Source organism: Carya illinoinensis, chromosome 13 (assembly GCF_018687715.1).
Source record: "Carya illinoinensis cultivar Pawnee chromosome 13, C.illinoinensisPawnee_v1, whole genome shotgun sequence".
Classification (NCBI taxonomy): domain Eukaryota; kingdom Viridiplantae; phylum Streptophyta; class Magnoliopsida; order Fagales; family Juglandaceae; genus Carya; species Carya illinoinensis.
The window spans coordinates 21,823,537-21,848,337 of NC_056764.1; the positions used below are offsets into that span (position 1 = coordinate 21,823,537).

Genomic DNA, 24,801 nt, shown 5'->3' on the forward strand with positions numbered 1-24,801 from the left:
TAAAAATATCAAATTAAAAAAAAAATAGTCAATGAGATATTTGGAAATCAGACTTACCTTCAGCAATGAAGTCGAGCACAGATGACAGCAAGGAGGTCACTGACTGAGGACTCACAGTGGTGTGACAAAGGGCTGTGATGGCAGTGAGGAAGTCAAGGTGACACGGACTAGCGTCGAGGGGGCTAAAACACTACTGAACAACAACTGAGAATAATAATATGGCAAGGGAATGGCTTCAGATCCTGCTTGCCAGGGGGGTTAGGTTAGTAAACCCAAAACAACACTATTTTGGGTTTATTAACATATTAAAAAAAAAAAAAAACCCCAGGTGCCAAAATGATGCCATTTTGGTCACCTGAAGGTGCTTTTTTAAATATATATATCATATATAGTATATAAATATATATATATATATATATATATATATAAATGGGGGCTTTAAGGGCAGGGTTCCAACCTGCCGTGCGAACGGGGTAATCTACCCCTATGACCATCTCTCCTATTATAACCACACTCCTTTCAAAGGTAGAAACCCTCCACGAATGGTCAAAGTGTGTCTAAGCATAGGATGATAATCTCGAGGGCAAAATAAACCCTAATTGGATGGTCAAGGCAAACAAAGACCTATGACAAGCAATACGCAGGCAAGTGTTGTCCTAAGCGAGCAAATGATCAAGAAAAGAGAGGCTAACAAATGAAATGCCATTTTGGGTGAGCAAAGGCAAGCAACCAAAGGGATTCAATTTCTATATCGGGGAGGAAAAGATAGACGGAGGATGAAAAAGGTGAGTAACAACGCAAGTGAGTAATATCTAAGTAATGTTGTGGGTGAGAAATGTGTATTATGAATACATTTCAAGGCGAGCAATAGACACCACAGTTCAGCAATTGGAGTGCCTAGAAAATGACACTTGAGTGCTCAGAGAGTAGCAGGTAACCTCATGAAAAATTGTACAAATAGCGACATTTTCACCCAAGCACACATAAGAAAGGAAGGTCATGGATTTGTGTGCCCAACCATGCGCAAAAGCTTTCAACTACTTGGGCGACATTCACAAGCAATATGCTAAGCACCCTTCTCTTTTGTCGAAAATTATAAGACGTGCAGAGTATGTCGTTTCAATTGTTGTCACCCTCCTCAATCCGATGTACACTTGGATAGTGGAGGACTCCTTGAACTATTTCTTCACGCTTTGAAATTTTTGAAAAGCTTAAAAGAAACACACTGTGTGTGTGTGTGTGTGTGTGTGTCATCTGCTCTAATCCTTGAAGGAAGGTGAAGGCTCAAACCACATAGGTAGAGATCGCACTCTCATGTTTCACACGTCAGAATCTACAATGAACCAATGAAAACCAAATCATCAACACACATTTTAGTGAAAACTCACTGCAGAGGTGGGTTCTTTCCTACGACAATGCTATAAATATTCAAAAATGACTATGAGTACTTAGGGTTACAATCTGATATACCTCTCTTTCCATTCTTTTGGGTTGGTAACTCTCTCGGGTTTAAACTATGACCTCTCGGTTGGCGAAGGTTAGAGGACGTTGTTGCTAAGTATGGGGGCGTAAAGCTAAGTGTCACTCATTACGAAGTCGTGAGAAATGGGGGACCGTAGAATACACGTTAATAAATGTAAACGATTGATAAGATGGTTTTCATGACTGAGTCTTGGAACTAAGGTCTGGGAATTGTATGTTTTGTTATGCTTTGGGCATTGGGTGCTCGGCAATAATTGTTACGGTGAACTATGTGTATCTTATTTTATTTGCTCGAAGGTTGGTGTCTTGGAAATTATGATTTATCTTTTTATTTACTTGAATGTCATTATTTCACATTCATTGCCATTTACTTGCATTTATAGTTACTATCATGGGTTTTTAACTTACTAAGATTTTCTCAAAATTTCACCATGGTAGTCTTACTACGATTCCACTCCTCGAAACCATAGGCTTTGATGCAGATATAGGAAATGAGGTAGGATTCTTAGGGGAGCCTAAGGAGTAGCTTTGGGGGCCTTCCTCGTTAAGATGTTGTGATCTTGTGATAATGTCTAGTCATTTGTTTTGGGTGATGAACAGGTTGTGTTTTGTAATATTTTTAATAATGGTATGGCTGGGACTTATGGATAATATTATTGTTGGGCAAGTTACGTATAATTCATGGTACTCATATTTGTAGATATGACTTTTTCTTAATATTATTTCCTTTGTAATTTTTCTTGTCTATGTATGCCGAGCATACTAACACACAATGTCCATGGAATATGAGGGGTGTTGCTCATGTGGTGAGCATCCCAGCATCTCAACCTTCTGCCAAATCCCAAGTGGGAGTTGGGAACGCCACATCTCCTCATTCCCAATCTTCCTTCATCTTTAAGTTCTTTGCACTTCTTTGTCTTGACAACTTCCATAAACCCTTCTCGTAATGCTTCTTGTTCTTCTTGCTGGCACCAATCAATAGATGGTTATCGAGGAGTTGACTCTTCTAGCAATGCTGCCTTTGAGGGGAGTTGATGAATTCTACTACCACCCAAGTGGAGTTAGACGCCGTGAGAGAATGCTATGACATTCTCGAGTCAATGAGGTTGAGCCTTCCAGACTCTTGTAGTCGCATTGTCAACTCAGAGGGGGATGCTGAACATGTCGAACTCTACATCTTTATATTTTCGATGGGACTCAGACTCCCATTATTTCGCTCAGTTCACAAGATTTTGGACTATCTGAACACGACTTCTACTTAGCTCTTGCTCAATGCTTGGAAGTCTTGTTGTCGTACTGTATTATTTGGAGGAAGCCCTAGAAACAGTAGAGGAAGACAACCGTGACCTCATCGCCCATGAATTTCCAATCAAGGCTGCTTGGAGTTCTGTCCCAGATGGCTGCAGTTTTGAGGTGAACCCTACCAGGGGGATGGAGCATTTGGATCTCATCTATGCATGGGTCAGGAAGATTGGATTCAGTTAGTTTGGAGGTTACCCTTACCTGAGAAAATGTTGACCACTTCATGGTCCTACCTGACTAGTCATCCGTTGTGGGCTATCAAGTCCTAGGCTCAATGGGTTCAGGACGCACCTATGAATGTAAGAGGCTTGCCTTTACCCTTTTGGATCCTGAGGGAAAGAGAACCTGGATGGAAGGCGATGAACCCCATGGTGGGTCACGCATTCATCGTAGCCACACTTGCCTAAAGGGGACCGCATAGTGTTCCCGAACTTCTTTTGCCATCCCTACTTTTAGGGATTGACTAGAGGCTCAACGTCCACCACCATCGTTGCATATTGACTGCCTTACAACTTGATTAGCCATGGGGCTCGGGATTTGGACTTTGACCCCTTGGAATCCAAGAATGAGTTCAGGTCGTGGGTCCCTAGTTGATCATGTCTACAACGTTGTCAGGATGCAAATGTGGTGGTAGGCACCGAGCCTCTGGTTGATCCCTGGAAGTAGATGGATATAAAAAGATGTCTAGGGATGCTATGCAATACCCTTTAGGCAAGTTGGGTCGTGATGAGTGCATGACCTGCTGCTGGGTTCATCGCCCTCGGTACATGGTCTCTTTCCCTTAGGGTTCAAAGTGGCAGGGATGAACCTCTTGCATTCATGAGTGGACCTATTAAGTTTGGAACTTGACGACCCACAATGCACAACTGGTCAAGCAGGACCAAGAAGCAATCAACATTTCCTTGGGTAAAGGCAACATCTAAACTAACCGAATTCGCTGGGTTATCCTTAACCCACACGTAGAAGACATCCAAACACTTCATCTCCCCTTAGTGGGGGCCCCCTTGAAATTGTGGCCGTCTGAGAAAGAACAAGTGGCCTTGATGGGAAATTCACGACATCAGTTGGAAATTCCCAACTAACTTCATCAACTATAAAGAATTTGTGATCTAGAGTAGTAGGACTCTAGGTGTATGACCCGATAACCAGTATGTGAATGAAAATTGCATTGGTACCCGTCATGCCTCCACACACCTTGGATGTGGAAAAATTCACTGGTGGTGAGGTTAGAGTTTGCTTTCCCTTCCACTTCAAGGGATACCTTCAAATAATACAATAGGATAACAAGATCCTCCAAGTGTTGGGCAAGAGCTGAGCAAGAGTCAAGCCCAAATAATCAAAATATCGCGAACTGGGCGACATAGTGTGAGTCTCAGTCTCATCGAGAACATGCCAATGTAGAGTTTGACATGTTTACCAACCTTCTTCGAGTTGACAGTGCTGCTATAAGTGTTTGGAAGACTCAATATGATTGAGTTGTCACTACATTCTCTCACGGCTTCCAGTTCCACTTGGGCGGTAGTAGCAATCCATTGACTCCCCGCAAAGGCAATAGTACTGAAAGAGTCGACTCTTTGATAACCTTCCAATGATTGAAGCAAGTGAGCAAAACGAGAGGCATTACAAGAATGATTTTTGGGAGTCATCAAGGCAGAGAAGTGCAAAGAACTCAAAGTTGAAGGAAGACTAGGAATGAGGGGAGATGGTTGAATGAGGAAAGGTAGCGAGGGTAGGAAGGATGACTTAAAGTCAAAAGAAAGAAATGAAGAAAGAAGAAGAAGAGTGGTGGTTATGGGAGGATGGAACAATAGAAAAGTGCAGGCAATCAACCAAGAGGAGGACACCCGTGTCGAAGTGAGGGAAGGCAAGCGAAACAAAGTCCTGCAATTTGTTTTGGACAAAGGGATGAGTATGACGTTTATTAAGCGAACTGTCGAATTTCACGCTACATGATGAAGTAGGTGAAAACGTGTCAAACAAGCAACTGAGCATGCGCAACATCCAACAAAATGAACTAAGAATGATACGAAAGGGTCACGTGTCCATGAGAGTGCCTAGTAGATCTATGAAGGGTACTTTTCAAAAAGAAAAATTTCCAGCTAGTAGATCCATATGTGGTGAAAATTTATGGGATACTGTTGGGTGCGAATAAATATGTTATTGGCAAGGAAATACTAGTTGGTGAAGAATGGTGAAGTTACAACGGATTCACTTGATGAAGGGCGAGCAAAGGATAAAGTTACGCAAAACCCATATCTTACGAGCCTAGAGATAAAAAGCCCATGAGAACCTCATATTCACCAAGGTGAATATTAACCAATCGTATCTTTGTAGGATTGACATTTATGGAATAAGGCCGAGCAAGATACCTGCGCTGTAAAGGATGTATTAAAGAAAAAATCGAACTCAGAAAGTTAACATTCCTAAGTGGGCACCAAGAATTATGCCCCAGAAAAGGATAGTGCCATAGTAGAACACCTCAACCCTTATAAATACCCTACAAGGTTGTTCTAAAGGGATTCAGAGTTGATTATTAAGAGTAGTTCCCTCTCTAACTTAACTATCAGAGGCATCTCCCACTTGGTTCTCTAAGGCTCTTGTTCTGGTTGTTGGTTGATTCCCCAAGGACGTCACTCGAAATTTCATTAACAAATTCTTACACTTACCTTAATGTTTCAAGCACAGAATTGTGAGGGTAGAAACCTACTTCCATCTCGAATGACCTTGCTACAGGAACGAGATACCAAGTGGGGAAGAAGAAGATGTTTTCCAATGGCATGAGGAGAGTTGAGATGTGCGACCATGCCTACATAATGTTCCACCGCAACACACAACTACAATTTTGTGTGGAGAGATGGCAGTGGTGAAACTTGAATGGCGAGATTCGAGAGAAAATGCATGGTGGAGACCTTCGTGAACTCGTAATGTTGTAAGCCATGTGGCGAGCAGTGACATAGAGGATGTGAAAGAGAGAGGACTCCCAAATAAAATGAAGGAACATCTCAAATGTGATCTTAAATATGAGATATTTTTTAAATTTAAATATTTTTTATTTTTTTTTACAAGCACCAAACAGTAGCAATTACTATTTTGGCTGGCGTGGTATTGTACTAAAAGACTACCAAAGTTTGCTTGGAGTATCATTTTTGTTGTTTAAATGCATTAGGTATTCCAAATCTGCAACATTTTGTTTTTCTCATTTGAATTGGAAAAATTTTAAAGTGATGCTATAGGTACCAAATATTTCACCCGAAAAATGTCTCGAACAGTATATTTTTTTCTTTTTTTATGAATTTTTTTAATCATTATAAACATTTATTAAAAAATAAAAAAAATCATAATATTATTTAAAAACACTTCTTTAATCATTAAATAATAAAAAAAAAGTGATTCAAGACATTCATTCATTAAGGAAATATAGTGTTTTTAAAATTTTATTAATAAGCAATTATGGATAACACTTTTAAAAAAATATTTGTCTTACATAATTTAATCTTAAGAAAATATTTTAAAATTTTAAATTTTTAAATAGCATTTTACAATACGAATGATGTGCTTTAAATTTTTTTCGTTTTGATGTAAAGTGCGGGCGCTTTGTCTTTTCACATTGGACACCACTATATCAACCGATCCCTGCATAGTGCAATTGCAGAGTTTTTTTTTTTTAATTATCATTTTTTTGAAAAGTATTTTTTAGTATTTAAAAAGAATATATAAATTTAATAATATTTACTTCCTTTTAACTATTAAAAAAAATAGAAAAAAGACATAATGGATACAAACATGGATCCAGTTCATCGGTTCAAAAAGAGTAATACTACGGAGCCACAACTGTAGCAGGAGCACACCTGCACACCATAAGTGTCATCCGAATATTTTTTTTTTTACAAAAAATTGAAAACGTGCATTTTTGAAATGGGGTCCTCGGTTTGGTTTTCCATTTCAAAATCATCCCGCGAAAGGTGCCGTTCGTCGCCCGCGTGACAGGTTCCTCCGCCCAGCACCACCGGCGACGCCGTCTCTCCGCCCAGAAACATCGAGCACAGTACTTCGTCGGCACACAGCTGCCGGTCCTTGGGAGAAGAAAAAACAGAGCACACGGTCAGTTTTACACTATCTGCGAAGACCCCCTCCCTCGCCGGCGCCACCTCTGCTGATACTTTGGTAAAAAAATTTCAGACCGTTTTATACTCCCATATGGTTACGTTTATCTTGTGTATACAGAGATGAGTTTTGGGTTTTGTAAGATAAACTTTGTGGATTAGGGCATGGTTAAACAACAATGTTGCATGGCTTTCGAGTCTTTGACGTCTGGTTTCGTCCTCTGTTTTCAAGCGGCTCGGTCATACATTGCTTTTTATTTTTTATTTTTATTATCTGTATTGAAAAAAAAATATTGTCCCATTAGGGTCGAATAGCATTTACCAAGAACCATTTAGATGAAATATTTGATTCTGCAGACAGGCCACTTGAAGGCAGCTATATTTGTTGAAGGTCGAAGATCCATTTCAGTTCTTGGCTGTGTGCATGAATATAACTGATGCCTTGAGAAGTTCATCCCCAAAGACCTTTGATTCACATATACCTGTACACCAGGTACTTTCATAGGGGTTATAAGTTGCTCTGGGGAGTACAGATGCTCTGAATGGTAGTTTTTGCAGCTATATTGTTGCAATTGTTGCATGGAACCATATATTGTTGCAATTGTTGCATGGATGTGGGTTGGACCACCATCTTAATTGCATTCATATTTTTTTTCCTATATGATACCATCATCTCTGTACCGTATGTCTTTCCAGAGCAGCTAAGCATCAACCTTATCGTGTATTGATTTACCACAATTGCCTTCCTCATTAATTCTATTTCAAAATGGCACTTAACTCCCAAATAAGAGGAAGGCTAAATTGTTAATTTTTTTTGGGTATTATAAGACATCAAGTGATATGATCTGAAATTTTTTTTGGCTAAATTTCAGTTCTGGTAATTTATTGAATCAATTTTGTCAAAAATGCATAACCTGATATGAGCTACCACCTGGAGACATATGAAGTGGTACAAAATATGGAAAAAACTTAATAATTGTTGATGCTTTTTTTTTTTTTTTTAATCATAGACTATGCTTGCTTTCTTCTCATAAGAATAATTAGTTCTATGTTTCTAGGTTGCTAGTTAAAGCACGCGTGATTTAAAAAATTAGCTCACTTTATCTTGTCCATATGTAACGTGGGAAGCATTTTCAGTTTTGAGCTAAGCATCCATTGATAAGGCCACTTGGGATGAATAATCCATGCATACCTCTCTATTAGTCAATACATGGAAAATAGGAAGTATGTCCATGTTGCTCTTTTTTACCTTTTAAAATTTCTCAAAAGTGTAGTTGGTGGTAAGAGAACTACTGTATTGGTCACCAGCCTTAGCTTGCAAATTCTATTGGTGGTTTGGGTTGATGTTTTGCTATTCACTATTTATTGACTTTAGTTTTGGGTTTTCTCAAAAGATTTTACCACAGATAAACGCATTGACAATTTGATGGGAAGAGTTCATTGTTGGGTTGACGATTCACTCGGAATGCATTATATGCTGCCTTGGAGCCGGGCAGATTTAATGTTCTGCCACTATGTTCATCTGATTTTTGAAGAGGAGCTTATGAACTGAAGAATTGTTGATTTTAGAATGATGGCTTTTGTAAATATTTGTATATATTTCATACTATAATACAGAGCTGAATGTAGAGTTCTATTGTACAGCTCAATATCCATTCCAATATCCATTCTATTGTAGAGTTCTAATGTTAAGAGTACAGGTTTTCTTATCTTACAGAATGGAAGCTTCAAACCCATTTGAAGGGAGCTCAAGTTCTTAGGCCAGTCTTTTGCTCTAGTGTTGATTTGACTTGGAGACCCTTCCAGTTGGCAGCAATCTCGAGTGTTAAGGCAGCACTGTAGGAATTGTAATGTAATTGTTAAGGCAGCACTCCAAAATTTGGTTGTGGAGTAGTTTGTAGAAAGTGTAATTTGTAATTTGAAGCTGGAAGAATATAGAAATTTGTAGTTTTTATCAAATTGTGGTTGTAAATTTACACTTTGTAGTTTGAAGAATGTTGTATCTAAGAGTTAAGATCTCCAAATCCACCTTGGAACATTTCATCTTGAAAGTATGAATACAACTAGCTGAATTGTACAATTTTAGCATGAAAATATTGCCCATCAATAGCCATGATATTGTTTTACTTTTACAAGTTCTTTTCTTCTTTCTTTTGTTGGATTTTGTTTTTTAAACTGCTAACCGTGGCATCCATTTCCATTTTGGCTTTGATGACTTGGAAGAAGTTAGTGAATATTATTCCTTCATTTCACAAATCTTTAGTTCTCTTTATGTGAGGATGGCCTGATGAACAAGAGAAATGCATACAGTCATGCTGGCTGATTTTTTAGATAAATAAGGAACCATTTTAGATGGAAAAGTATTAATATCTTGTGCAAGCGAAATTCAGGCAGAAACTCACATCAAGACCAAAGGCTTTTTCAATACAAATGTTAAAGTGATTTTGACATGATGCTTTCGTCTATTGATCCGAACCAACGAGAAAAATTACATAATTGATTTTGACACTATGCTTCCAGCTATTTACATATTTGATTCAAACCAACTAGAGAAATTACAATAGATACAACCCAATACAAAAACAACCATATTCATGTACATAACCCTCCGCTTTTCAAGTTCGACCTCAACCTTGTGAACATTTGTTTCTCTTACTTCATCTTCTTTTTCTGAGCTTGAATCATGAATACATTATTCTGAGCTTGATACTCATGCAACAATACATTATTCTTCCTCTTCCAATCTTGGTTCTCTTGTCAAAATATTCTCCTCTATTACTCTGTGCAAAACAAAATTTCATTAAAACATACTTAACTTACTATCTACAACACATTGAATCATGAAAGTCCAAGGCTTGCCTTATCATACACATACAAATTTCCATTAGTTTAAGCTATAGCAAAAGCACCATCGCCTTCAAGTACCCATGCAACACTAGTGCAACAACGGTCAAAAAGAGAGAAGTTTAATCAAACCAGACAATTAGACTACTTGAATAAAAATAGTAACAATAAAAAGCAATACAGACGAAGAACACCCAGAAGCGAACATTTACATCAACTACTCGAAAACTAAACCTACAAGCCAAAAGCTAAGCTTACACTGAGACGACCCAACTTACCAAAACCCTTCAAAATACCTTCTACTGAGTTGCTCTAAAACCCAGACTCCAAAACTTCTGAACAGGTCCGACCCAAACGCACCGACCCAGAGTGCGAACAGATTCCAACCCAACCCGACCAACTTTTCCTTCACAGAGACACTACAGCCGGAATCCAAGGGAGTGACACAAGGAAAGCAAAAAGATAAGCATGCTTACCCAGATCGTGTCACAGAGGGGCTTCGCGTTGGTGGAGTTACGGACCCAAGGCTTGGACTGATCTCCTCGGGAGGTCGTGGTGGGGAGGATTGAGGTCGAGGTCTGAGCTCGAAGAGGTCGACGGGGAGAGTTTGGGTTTCAGAATCACGAAACGAGGAAGGGAACGGAGCTCCGGTTACATTGGGTTGAAGAACATCACGGAACGAAGGAGCGAACGGAGCTACGGAGCTCGAGCTACATTTTTCAAAATGAAATGTTTGCTTCAACTGAGGGAGGGAACGTCCTATGGGAGAGTTTGGTCATTTCGCCCATGCCACGTGTGGTGTGCCTCGGCTGCTCCCAAACAGGGGCTGCTCCCCATACTTATTCGTTCAAAAAAGCTTTTACTCCTCACATTTCCATTTGTCAGGCACTGCATATTTCCAGCCGTTGTCCTTGTTCCCAACCTCTTGCCCATTTTCGCTACACGCACCATTGCTGTTGCTCTTAATTTGTTCTTGCTATCGGCGCTCTTTGGTTTCTCAGCACGTTTTGGACTCAGGTATCCTCTCTACTGTCTTCATTTTTAGGGTAGGGTTTGCTCTCATTTGTAACGGTGCTTATTGCTTGTTTCCTCAAAATCAATACTCTTCTTGCTTGTTGCCGTTGTTTTTGTTCATGCGAGCCCTTCTTTTCAAATTCTTTTGTTTGTGCCAAATCCATTATCTAACGGCTTTTCTTCCCCTTTTATGAAAACATTGAAGTGTTGTTGTTTGATAAAATGCTTCACCAGTCGTGAGAGCAATGCTGAGCGTCTTATGTCCAAAGCCTCAACCCCAAGGCCTACCAACCATGTTTGTTCAGGAAAATGCCTAGAACTCCGACAAGATTCAGGCTGAGATTATTGTTCCAATAGCGTCCTCATAATATATACAAAATTTAAGGCACATTTCTTCCTCAACAGTTAGTGCATATTGTATGCGCGTATTATTTTGAATTTTGAGCACAAACAAAAATCTGCTTAGCTTTTCTTTGCTTGTGTGCTTTGTGAACCATGCTCAGTGGTTATATTGCTTATTACGCCCATACAATATGCACTAACTGTTGAGCTTGCACTTAGAGTTATACGTATGTTGAGGGAGAAATGCACCTTAATTTTGAGCACAGACAAAAATCAGCTAAGCTTTTCTTTGCTTGTATGCTTTGTGAAGCATGCTCAGTGGTTATATTGCTTATTAGCTCTTGAATAAGAGTAGGCTCATGTCTTAAAAAAGTTTGTACTTATTCCGAAGGTGAAGGATCCGAGAAGTTTTGAAAAGTTTAGGCCAATTAGCCTGTGCTCTGTTGCCTACAAAATTTTCAATTATTGTAGGAAGATTGACACAGTTCTTTAACCGTATTGTCTCTCCGGAGCAAGGGGCATTTATCCCGGGAAGAAGCATCTTTGAAAATTTTACTCTTGCTCAGGAAATGGTTCACTTGATGAATAGGAAGAGCAAAGGGGGAAATGTTGTATTAAAAATAGACATGGCTAAGGCTTATGATCAGGTTGGCTGGAGATTCTTGATTTGGGTCTTGGAAGGTTTTGGTTTCTCTAGTAGAGTTTGTAATTTGATAGTAGAATGTGTGAAGTCCACATGATTCTTCATCATGATGAATGGTACGTATAAGGTTTTTTCAAATCACATAGGTGTTTTCGGCAAGGTGATCCAATCTCACCGTATTTATTTATCTCGATGGAAGAGGTTCCTTCTCGACTTCTTAAGGAAAATTTTGAGGTAGGGAGGATTGGCAATTTTTATCTCCCAAGGGGAGCTCCTTTAATCTCTCATTTATTATATGTTGATGATTTGCTTGTTTTTGCTAATAGTGAGAGTCGCTCTTTGAAGATGCTATTGAATACTTTGGAGGTGTATGAAACTTGTCTAGCCAGTTAATCAATAAGGAGAAATCAACGCTTTTCTTATCCAATAAGATTAATATTTCTAGAAGGCGGGCGTGGCGGCCCGACTCCCACGTACGGAAAGTCGGGAATCGTGACACCAAGATTATGACAATACGGGTCATACACCCCAACGATAAGTGCTCAGAGTGTGTGAAACATGCAATTAAGTATGCATTAAAAATAATCACAATGGGAAAATAAAGGGCATCCATCTAAGTACCAAAATTTTAAATACAGATTTACCAAAAATAAAAACCTTTCAAAAGGTTATACAGTTATTCGACATAATAAAATAAAAACCAAAATACATAATCATAAGTGGGAAACAAATCCCAAGGCACAAAAAGCGACCACATGTCGCTCATCGATGAAGCCGATCCCTTAGGCTCAACGTCATCCTCTGCAACAAAATATATGATTCAAAAAACAGAACTGTAGGGTGCGAATACCACATGAGATTATGAATCTTAGTAATCAACCAAACAATCCATGAGGTAAAAACATATTTAAACAACCAACATGTATGCATGCGCATGCTGAAACATGCATGAGACCAAACCATTATTTTTCCTTAAAATTACTTGTTTTCCAACGCATGTAAAAAATCTCATTTGATCCAAAACACGCAATTAAATACCATTCACCACTTTCCCAGAAAATGACCCAAACATAAATCCACAATTTTCTCAAAAAATGGTCTTTGTATCCATTTAATCATAAATAGGCCCAACAAATCCGTTCATTCAGTCACTGTAAGTGGGAATAACAGGCGGGACCCTACCATAGTCCCTGCTTATCACCATTTTTACAGTTTCTTTTCCTTTCTTTTATTCTTTTCAATCCATTTAGTAGACATGTATCCAAAATCCTTTCTTAACATGAAAACCTAGTTTTCATTCATAACACATAAAACTGCATGCAACAGTGTAATGAATGTCACGACACAATGCACAACAGATAAAAAATATCAAATGATAGCCCAACTCCACAAATATACCCATCCTCCAATCCGACCAAGAATCCACACTCCTTGGACCCAGGGCCTGACAGACTGTAGTAAACATGTTAGTGTAATAATATATTTAAATCTCAAGAAATTCTTTGAAAAATTACTTATAGTGATGGAATAAAAATTTGGAGAATCAAAGGTGGTGCTAAAGGTGGCGGTGCAGCGACAGAACGATGTTTTTCAAAATATGGCCGTGGGTCACAGAATGGAAAATTTTCGAAGGGGAACTAAGGAGAGCTTGGGCTGGCCATGGAACAGCTAAGGGAGGCTGGAGGAGTAAAGGTGGTGGCTGGTGGCCATGGGTCGCAGCGTGGGCGGTGGTTGGAGGCCAAAGGGGTGAAATCCAAAAGAGAGAGAGAGAGTGGCTTCAAGGGGTGCGGATTGGGGCTGAGAGTGGTTGGGTTAGGTAGTTGGAGGGTCACTGGTGGTGAAGTAAAGAGTTGGCAGCACGAGGTGGTGCCATGGCGGCGTTGGAGCAAAAAGAGGCGGCAGCTTGGAGGTGGGCGTGGGGGAAGGTGGCGGCAAGGCAGGGGCTAAGATTAGAGGGGGTGGGTCACCGGCAGGTGGCGAGTTCGATGAGCTAGGAGGTGAAAAACGGTGGTGGTGCACAGTAGGGGTAGGGGAGAGGGCTGAACGCATGGGGAGAAGGAGAGGGGGAGCTCACATGCATGCTGGGGGAAAAAGGAAGGAAGAAAAAAAAGAAAGAAAGAAAAAGAGAATAACGAGAGGTAAAAGGGAAAAGGAAAAAGGGAAAGTAGATCTAGTATTTTCATCTTGGGGCTCAAAACCGATCCAACGAAAAGGATTTCAAAACGGTAATTTAAATAAAATAATTTAAACACAGCAACTAAGTAAAATAAAATAGTGAAACCCAACAATATAAATAATTTGAAATTAAGAGTTAATAAATAATAGACAGTAATTAATAATAATAAAAAGCACATTAAAATAAATTACGCAACTTAAACAGTAAAAACGATAAAATACCATAATAATAATAATTAATTTAAAATAAAGGAACCAATAAAATAATTAGTAAAAAAACTAATTAAAAATACAAGGAAATGAGGGATGTCACAGCGGGGGCTTCTTCGTTTGATGGGTTTTGTGGAAGGGAATTTTCCTACCATATACCTTGGGGCCCCTTTGGTTCCTGGACGTCTACTACTAGAATGCTTGAACCGTTGGTGTCAAAAATTAAAAACAACGTGGCAAGTTGGAAGATGAAACTACTGTCCCAAGGGGATCGACTTATCCTTATTAGACATGTTTTATCATGTATGGTGTCCCATATACTTGCGGTTTTGCCAATTCCTTTGGTGGTGCTAAGGAAAATAAATTCCATTCTCTCTTCTTTTCTTTTGGGGGAGAGTAATGGTAGAGCAAAAATGAAATGGCGTGCTTAGTCGAAGGTTTGCAAACCCTTAGATGAAGGGGGTATTGGCGTAAGGGATTTTAATGACGTTCAAAGATCATTTCACATGAAGTTTGCATGGAGACTCATGACTTTAGACAATCTATGGACCTGATTCTTTAAGGCGAAATATGTTAAAAAAGGACATATGGCTTTGGCTGATTCTCCACCTGTGGGCTCTCGTTTTTGGTAGTCAACTTTAAAGGTGTTTCTGGAGGTGTATGAGAATGTCTATGTGAAGGTTAGAGAAGGGAAAGCTTCATTTTGGTTTGACAATTGGATCAGCAGTGGTCCTCTTGCTGCGTCATCCATCACGGTTCTACAACCTGGTATTAAAATAAAAGAATGTTGGGAGCCTGTGACATGGGATGTCGATTTTCTGAAGGAATTGGTAGGGGTCACCAAAACAGAAGAGATTTTAATGTCTTCTATCAAGAAAAAAGAGGGATCTGATGTGTTTGTTTGGAAACCCTTCATTGATGGTAAATTTTCCACCGCTTCTGCATGGGAGGTAATCAGGGTTAAAGGGGATGAAGTTTCGTGGATGGAGTGGGTCTGGCACAAATTGCTTCCAAGGAAAATTTCGATGTGCATGTGGAAGGCTATGTTCTAATGTGATGAGAGTGTGTGGAAACTGGGAATAGATTTGGTCTCATTCTGCAATTGCTGCGCGAATAGACAAGGAATCACTCAATCATGTGCTTAGGCTGGGAACCATTGCAAATATGGTTTGGAACAGAGCTGCTGCTGCCTTGGAATCCTTCATTTGGACTTTGAACCATGGAGGGTGAGAATCACTAGGTGGTTCAGATGTGCGAAGACATCGACCCAAAAAGGTTTGATAATTGGGTTGTTACCTGCTATGATATCTTGGTGACTTTGGCTCAGGCATTGTAAAGCCTGCATGGAAGATATGAATGAATCAGGGGATGTAGTCTTGTTATCAGTGAGATTTTGGATTGCGAAAATTGCAGAAGGATTAAAGGGATCATTGTCCTCTATTGACAAAAATATTCTGGAAGCTCTAAAGGTTCTTACAAAATAGCCAATGGTCACATCTCCCCGCAAAGTCATATGGGAAAAGCCTCCTCCAGGTTGGTTGAAGATCAATATTGATGGCTCGTGTAGTGGAAATCTTGGTTCTTGTGGTGGTGGGGGTATAATCCGTGATTCACTTGGTAATATTAAGGCCGCTTTCTCTAAAAAATTTGAGACTGGTACTAACAATGTAGCGGAGTTACGTGCTCTTGCTAGTGGTGTTTGGCTTTGCAAAGATTTGGGCTACCAGAACATATGCACTTTAAAGTGACTCGGCTTTGGTGGTGGGATGGCTCACATCTGGAATTTGTTCTTCCTAGTATTTATGGGACTTTTGGGAAGCACTAGGGGAGGAGTTACAAGGTCTTCACTTCTCTATAAAGCGTCAATTTAGAGAAGGCAATCAGGTGGCAGATTTTTTGGCACGACAAGGCAAGGGAGGCATTACAAGGAGATATTTATGCTGGTGATGTTTAGCTGAATAGATTGAGAGGACTCATTCGAATGGATAAGCTGAGTATCCCAAGTCTTCAGTTTTGATTTTGGTGTCTAATCCTTTATTTGATTGGTTGGTTTGATATGTTTTTTTGAGTTGGTTGGTGTACAAGGTTTTCCTCCGCTATAAGTGAGGTTTTATTAATAAAGAATGGAGGTGTCGTAAAAAAAAGGAAAAAAAAAAGTGTCTTAAAAAGAATAAGAGTAGGCATCCCTTTCACTTCTCTGTTTTGGTTGTTAGAAGCACACATAGCTCTCTTATTATTAAGTTTTGAACTGTTTTTATGGTTAGAAGCAACCCGACCAATTACAAAACACAGGCATAGACCAAAGCACAGGTACAAGGAACTTATAAGAGTAAACATTATATACAAAAATATATGACTTCAGGTGATTGGAATATGAGTCTGTGACATTGAGAAGCAAAGTTCTAGAGAAACTCCATCAATGGAACAAAACAAGAAAGAAAAACGCAAGGGAAACAATACCTGATCAAGTGAAATTGCTAGTGGGAGAAAAAGAGGAAAGTTTTGATACTTCTTTGTTCTGCATCAAATGACAGAAATTAAAACTACACATTACCCATATGGGGGCAATTCACTTTTTATACATTAAACTTAAGCAGAATCAAAAGGTGAAGAACTGTAACACAACAAATGGATACTGGAAAAGATGTAGGATAATTTGCTTACTTCAAGGGTGAGTGATCTCCGGAATTAAGAGAAGAGAATTCAGAAACTGTATTAATCTGTGTTATAGTTGTTGCTGTGTAACCTCTGTTATGAATTTAGGGTATTATAGTTGTTGTGTTTATCTACTAATTTGGGCACAATCAAAGTAAATTCTACTGTGTTTATGTACTAGTTAGTAGTTGCTGCTAGACCAGTTCTCATGTTGGTTTTTTTTTTTTACTATGTCAGATGAGTAAGACAGTAAGTAATGACCCATATATTGAAGGCGAAAGTGATGATTTGATTGATAATTTGGGCACAATCAAAGTAAATTCTAGTGTGTTTATGTACTAGTTAGTAGGTGCTGCTAGACCAGTTCTCATGTTGGTTTTTTTTTTTTTTTTAACATGTCAGATGAGTAAGACAGTAAGTAATGACCCATATATTGAAGGCGAAAGTGATGATTTGATTGAATTGGATTCGCTAGAAGATATCTCAATAAGTTTGCAAACGGAGCAAAGTAAAGCAAAACGAAGGAAAACCTCAAATATATGGGGTTTTTTTGAAATGGTTCCTAATTCTGACAATAGTGATGGCAAGCCACGAGCCAAGTGCAAGATGTGTGGAGCTACATACTTGGTAGTGAGCAAATATGGAACCGAAAATTTGAAGGTTCACATTGAAACTTGCCCTAGAAGAAATTCACGAGATATTGGTCAATTGATGTTATGCCAAAATAGTGGATCTATGTTGGTAAGTGCTTCTAAATTTGCTAAAAGATATAGAGAGTTGTGGGTAGAAGCAATTTTGAAGCATGATATACCTTTTCAATCAGTTGAATGTTCTGGTATAAGAGCTGCATTCCAATATTTGCGTCCTGATGTTCCTCTTATATCCATAAATACTATTAAGGCTGATTTGGTTAAGATGTATCACCGAGAAAGAAAAAGGGTTAAATGCATGCTGAATGATGTTCCTGGTAGAATTAGTCTGACCTCTGACTTGTGGACTTCTATAAATACTGATAGTTATATGTGCATTACGACACATTTTCTTGATAAGAATTGGGTCTTACAGAAAAGGGTGTTGAACTTTTCTATTATGCCACCACCACATAATGGCATATCTCTGTCTGAAAAAGTCTATAATTTGCTATGTAAGTGGGGAATTGAAAACAAGATTTTTATTTTAACTTCCGATAATACTTCTTCTAATGATGTTTCGGTGGAGATTTTAAGAACTCAATTGAACAGTAAGAAAGCCCTTATTTGTGATGGTGAGTTCTTTCATCTTCAGTGTTGTGCTCATATCCTCAATTTGGTAGTACAAGATGGGTTAAAAGAGATTGATTGTGCTATTCAAAAAGTTCGTGACAGTATCAAATATGTCAAAGGTTCAGAAACAAGGAAACAGAAATTTTTATATGCAATCAATCAAATGTCTTTGGATAGTAAGAAAGGGCTGAGACAGGATGTCCCTACTAGATGGGATTCTACTTTTCTTATGCTTGAGAGTGCTCTTTTCTATCGTCGTGGTTTTTGTCATTTGGAGTTGACTGATTCAAATTTTAAACATTGTCTATCTACATCTGAGTGGGATAAGGTGGAGAAGATTAGCACTTTATTAGCTGCTTTTTATGATGCCACTTGTGACTTTTCTGGAATTAAATACCCCACAGCCAATTTGTACTTTCCAGCAGTGTTTATGATTTATTTGATATTAAAGAGACAGTGTGAGAGTGAAGATGACTGCATGAGAAAAATGTCTTATCAAATGCTTGCTAAGTTTGAGAAATATTGGTCAGAGTTCAATGTGATGTTGGCTATAGCAGTTATATTGGATCCTCGATACAAGCTTCAATTTGTTGAATTTTCTTACAAGAAGCTTTATGGAAATAGTTCTCAAGAGTATTTGCATGTTCGTGCGAAATTGGCATCTTTTTTCATGGAATATAGTTCCGGTACTCCAACAAGTTCAGCCTCTGAAAGAAATGTTTGTAGAGATGTAGAGGAAGCTGAATTCAGATCTTTTAGTGGAATGACCAGAATAATGAAGGTAAAATAATACCTTTTGTTTAATGACGTGATATTGATGTTTTATATCATGCTGGCTTGAAACCTTTTTTTTTTTTGTTTTTTTGTTTTTGTAAAGGAATTTGACTCCTTTCAAACTGATGATCTTGCTGCCAACATGCAAAAAAATCAATTGGAGCTCTATTTGGATGAACCCAGGGCAGATAGAAATGCAAACCTTGATATTCTTGATTTTTGGAAAGGAAATGAATTTCGTTATCCTGATCTTGCAAATATGGCTCGTGACATTTTAAGTGTTCCCGTTTCTACAGTTGCATCTGAATCTTTTTTTAGTGTTGATGGTCGTATCATTGATCAATTTAAAAGTGCGCTAAAACCAGATATTATTGAAGCACTAGTTTGTACAAGAGATTGGTTATATGGTGATCAAGGTAACCTTATTTTTAACTTATTAAATAATTGTTTGTAGTGCTTTCAATACAATTTATTTGACATGAAACTTATGCTATTTTGTTTAGTAGAATCTGAAGAAATGAAATTGGACGAGCTAATTGAAGATATTCTGGAGGTGGATATCAACAAGAGTAAGAAGGAGACTCCGCTTCCTCTTCAAGTATTATAAATGTTTAGATTTATGTTGTTATTCTTGAGATTGTAGCATTTATATTATTACAATATGCTTATGTTTACTATTGTTGGGTTGAGTTGTCGTATTGTTATTTTTTCAATATGCTTATCTTTTTTATTTTTGGAATTGTAATATTTGACCTATTGGTATTCTTACAATATGCTCATATTTGTTATTGTTGAGACTTGAGATTGTAATATTGTTTTATTATAGGTTAAAATCTGAAAAATATTGATATTTTTTTAATAGGTAGTTTTATTATTGTTTTTGAAGATATTGTGGCTATTAAAAAATATAAATTTTAACTTCGACGTGAAATTATGTTAATCAGATTAAATGAGTTATGCGAATCAATTCAACTCATTTACATAAAATGGGTTGAAACAAGTTGAAATAGGTCTTATCGTGTTGGCCTACTTCTTATTAATTATTAAACGGGTTATGCGAGTTGTGTCTATAACCCATTATTTAAATGTGTTGTATTAGGATTTGAAGGTTTAATCTGTTTAACTAAACATGTCGTATTCAGATTGATCTATATAGTTAAATATTCATGACTAGACAGGACACAAACACAACCCATGAACACGAGTTGTCACCCCTAGACAATATTGGGGGCATATAAGCATCAAGAGGGGTTGTGGCATGTGAAATTAAAACAAAGGGCGAAAGAAAATGGAAAATAAACTAAAGAAATTATAGTTGTTGGAATTGACGTTTTATTGATGAAGTTATTGAGAAAGTTTAGAGTTAAATTTATTTGTGAATTGATTGAATGATTATAATATTATTTTTAATTTACAATTAGTTGTAAACTTAATATGCTTCTCATCATAGTACATGTTTGTTTAAGTGGAAACCATATGGCAATCACATGTCTAGTGGTCCACTTGTGGTTTAGTCATTTATTGGTAACGGAATCAATACATTTAATTGCAGGGACGGTTGATCCCATAATAGGATAAGAGACTGACAACCAAAAAGACCAAGAAGAATAGGAGTCTCCTATGCAATAATAAATTATGTAAAAATAATGTAATATAATGAAACATCGTCAGTTGATATGTTTGGTAGTTAAAATTGTTATGGAAACTACATTGTAAATTAATGTGTTCAAGAGAATTTAAGTTGGGCAAGGGATAGTTTTGTAAATTTGTAGTATGAAGGTTTGTTGTACAGGTTTGATGCTTTCTAGTAATTTTTTTTTTGGCACAGTAAATGATTCCGCTGCGTTGTTAATAAATCTGGAGAACAAAAAAATAGATATCTTATTTTTCATAAGTATTAATCGAACAGCAAAGAGCATAATTATGGATTATAAGTCCAATATCTATGCCACCCATTATGAATAGAAAAGTGAAGGTCTCACAGGATTTTTTTTTTTTTAAATTTTTTATGTTTTATGTTTTTTTACCACTTCTGGTCTCAAGCTTTCAATATCAAAGCGGCATAAAAAGTTCCGAAATTATGTTGGTTAATGTTGGACACTTTTTTCCGTCATTTTGCAAAAGATTGATTTCATAAATGTAATGTTCAGAAGCGATTGTGGTGTTCGATTGGATTGAGTGGACTACTTCCCTCCCATGCAATTCCTTGTCAATGCAATCATGGATGGACGAGCTTAGGAATTAGATGGCTGGACCCCAAAAAAAAAAAAAAAAAAGTAACCGATCCAACATTTTCAACCCGACCCGAAACATACAGTTATGTCTCCCTCGATCTCTCTGTCCACTAGTTGGATTGCATAATATTTCTCTACAAGGTTTAGTGAACAATGATTGAAGGTAAGGAATGATGCAAAAATGCACCCATGTATACCCATTTTTGCATCTGCGTTGGTTTTATCTAATTTGGTGGGTTGCTTTTATGAGGTGCTGGGTTAGGATTTGTATGTTGATTGTTGGATTTGGGATTTTAGAAATTTTTTCTGTGTCATGGAGCATGGCGCTTTGAGTTTTATATTTCTCTCTTTCTTGTCCCTATTTTAATTTTGTGTTTTTGTTGTGATTTTTGGTTTGTTTATTACGTGGTTATAACTTTTGGTTTATCAGTTGTAGGTGTTTTCGATTTGGCGTTCACGTTGTTTTTTTTTTTTCATCTGCATTTTTTACAAAACTATGGTTTTTCTGCTTCTACTCGCAAAGAGAAGATAAAATAGATAAAGATTCACTCTGTGAAATGAGTGTCTGACTGCTCCCATGAAGTATCTGAGCTCATCATGCCAACCAAAAAAAAAAAATACTTGGAGCATATTATTCAGAATGAGATTCCACTCTTGATCCAACCACACATCCCAACTCCAAGATAATGTTCATTCACTATGCAAATATGTAATGCAGGGTGACTAGATTTTCAAACTGATCAAAGCAAAGGTCAGATTATTCTGAGCATATGGTTTAAATTGATGATGTATTTCACAAAATTAAATGCCATGCTGGAAAAAAGTTTATATTCCTATTAGATCCATATATATATATATAATGCTTGGTTCTCCTTGGATATTGTATCGAAAACAAATCCCTCCGTATATCATCTTCTCGAAGGATGATCATCATGATCATGTAAAAGAAGAGCATATACTTCCATAGACATTCTTCATTTCGTTTCCTAGCTATATGGCTTTATCTCTCTAGGGGAGTCATATGTATATTTTCACAGAGAAGTTTTATCAGATAGCCCACCTTGGATTTCTCATTATATGCTCAACTTTGCATCTTGCATGATGAAGTTTTACTGTGGATTTGGTGATATTCTGGTTATTACAGTGGTTATATTCCTGCTCTTTTTGTGTTGTCTTTGTAGTATGTGCTCTGCTATGGGGGGTGGATGTTCTCCTGCCTTTTTGAGATGTGGGGTGTTGTATTTTATTGTTTGGTGCTTCTCCAAGTTTGGATATCTGGAATTGGTAAATTGTATTATGCTGCTTTGGGTGCATATGGTAGTATTGTGGGTGGGATGAAACAATGATTATTATGGGTAATTAGTGTTGGTTCTTGACTTACAAATGATTAAATTATTTACTCTTAAGTAAAAAATAATGCGAACCATTAATGTTATTGTTCAATGTGTTAGTTGATTGTCAATATTTAAATGAAAATGTGCCATGGTGACTTGAACTAATGTATGCCTTTTGGGAATAGGATCCTTAACCGCTTAATTAGATACATTTTTAATGTATTCTTTATAATTTGAGAAGTTGTGACTTCTCATAAATGCTCTTTATTTTAATTGTGACTTTCATAAATACCATTTCATTTATATAAGTTGTGACTTTTCGCAAGCGTCATTTCATTTTTTATAAATAGAGAACTCTACCCACAAATTCATTTAGTCCAAATTCTCTACAAAAATTAGAGAAACGCTTTCTCATTCTTTTTGTCTTTCTTTCTTTAGGCTCTAGCTATTTTATATCAGGATTGTATCAATTATACATAAATTGTCTTCCATATGATATTGAACAAAATATATGGACAATTGAACTTGGAATTAAAAGAATAATTAATAAAGAGAAAGAAGTTGCTAATAAATATGCTTCCGATATATATAGATCTGACATGGATTCATGTCAACCATATCATACTCAAATTGCATTAAAATAATGTCTCAAAGTAAAACAATAAGCGCTAATAATGCTGATGTTGTGGAAAATTGGAAGACAAAAGTACCATAACATAGCCTTTTACATCTGTACCCATTATTTGTTGGTGGGAAATATACTCAAGAAAATGAATAATTTAAAGATATTGAAGAATATAATATAAATAATTAAATCTTATCTTTTGATCAACTTAAATTTTTAAAATAAGTCATAATTTCATATGATATGAGAGCATAGGTCTTGAGTTCAAACACTGATTTTACACTCTATTTTATTTAATTAAATATTCTCTATATTTGGCCTACTCATTGAGGGAGAGTTTAGCTCACAAGAGAGGGATAGTATTAAGAATATAATATAAATAATTAAATCTACATCTTCCAGTTAATTTAAACTTTTGGAATAAATCGTGATTTCATAATGATTAATAATAATAATAAAGAAATGTTTTAATCACTAAGAGATTTTACAAAAATAAATACACAAATTGGCATGACTTGATTTGATATGTCATTTTGTAAAGTTACTTTAACATGAAATCATGTCAATTTATGAAATCTCTTTATGTCTATAGCACTTCTATAACATAATAATAATAACTCAAGCAATGACAGAGGAAGACACATAGCATAACTCAATTGCATTTGACCAATTTTCTATCTATCCACAATAAAAGAGCGAGTTTAGAGCCTGAAGTGCCCCTCTTCAGATCCCATGTTAGGCTGAAATACCCTTGCTATAGAATTTGATCCAACCAAAATGTCCTTGATACATACTTGGGTTAGGCAAAAATGTACTTGCTACAAACCCAAGAGGACTAAAATATCCCTACAAGAATTTAAATTAGACAAAAATACTTTTGATCCAAACCAAAACAACTAATTGACAACTAGAAATCTCCCCGCAACTATCGACAACCAAAAATCTTCATTTGAAAGATTGTGATCGTTTGAGCATCATTAAGTGGGTATGAGAACTAGCAAGCCACGACAACTATATCTTCATCTAAACCGACGGTGATTGTCTAAGCATCATCAAGATCCAATTGATGATGATGTCGTGGGTATGAGAACCAGTGATCCATGGGGTTGTCGTGGGTTAGAACAATCAAAACTCGACCCACAAAAGACCAACAATGTTAATGTGGGTCCAGATCTACCCAAGGATGGACCATGATGCAACCATGCATGGTGCGAGCACTTTGCCTATGTAGTTCCCACATGCGGAGTGGCAAGTACTTTTGCTCTCCTTAGTGCCCACTTGGAGAGAGCACTTTTGCTCTGTATGTTGCTCGTCTCAATGATGAGCACTTTCCCTCCCATGGTACTCATTGGGAGACTAATATTTTCCCTTCCCATTATGATCGCCAATGTGGCGAGCTTTATGCTCTTTCACGGTGCTATCAAGATGGTGAGAACTTTCACTTTCTACAATTTAACCAATAAAGATATGCACAAATTTATAAAGGTAGTTTTTATTTTTATTAAAATTTTATCATACACTTGCTAATAATATAATATAAATAATAAAATCTATATTTTCCTATCTGCTTAAACTTTTGGGACAAGTAATGATTTCCCCTTAATCAGAGCATAGTTCTTGAGTTCGAATCTTGACTCTACACTTTGTACATTTAATTAAATATTCCAAGTGTTGAGCCTATTCGTTGAATGGGAGATTGACCCACACGTGAAGGAAATGTTAAGAATAAAATCTATCTCTTCCCATCAATTAAAACTTTTAGAACAAATAATGATTTCACAACACTAACATTAAAGTCTTTA

General features: G+C 37.2%; 1 long non-coding RNA gene across 1 annotated transcript; it reads left to right on the forward strand.

The window, feature by feature from the left end:
• The first annotated feature begins 6,596 nt into the window (after positions 1 to 6,596).
• LOC122292389 lies at positions 6,597 to 8,975 on the forward strand. Its single transcript, XR_006236921.1, has 2 exons — positions 6,597 to 7,380; positions 8,282 to 8,975. It is a non-coding gene; the product is annotated as an uncharacterized LOC122292389 (long non-coding RNA).
• The last annotated feature ends 15,826 nt before the right edge of the window (positions 8,976 to 24,801 follow it).